Consider the following 468-nt stretch of genomic DNA (forward strand, 5'->3'; position numbering starts at 1 on the left):
TTTTATGATATCTACCTTCCCTACCCACCTTTATCTCATCCTGGAGCTCTCCATCATGTCCCCCTCACAACTTCATGTTCTGTTATTTTCAACCCACTGAGTCCAACTAGTTTGTGTGTGCATGGATATAGGCCCATCCACGGGAGCATGGTCACCCTACCAGGGGTCACGTCCTTGAAGAAAATGGACTTTCCCCAGGAACCATCAACTGCCAATAACTCTTCAGTTAAGGGTGGGACCTCATGAGTGCCTCCCCACCCATGCTGAAATGTTGATTGACTAGATCTTTTTCAGGTCTTGTGCACACAACCACGATCACTGTGAGTTTATGAGTGCAATGTTTCATCTCAGTCCTCCCCAAGCTCTGTCTCTTATAATCTTTTCACTCTCTCTTCTGTGGTATAGATGTTTTATTTAGGGCTGAGCACTTCATAGTAACTTATTCTTTGTATTTTGACCAGTTTTGAG

This window comes from Nannospalax galili, unplaced genomic scaffold, assembly GCF_000622305.1.
Source record: "Nannospalax galili isolate Female #2095 unplaced genomic scaffold, S.galili_v1.0 scaffold1200, whole genome shotgun sequence".
Classification (NCBI taxonomy): domain Eukaryota; kingdom Metazoa; phylum Chordata; class Mammalia; order Rodentia; family Spalacidae; genus Nannospalax; species Nannospalax galili.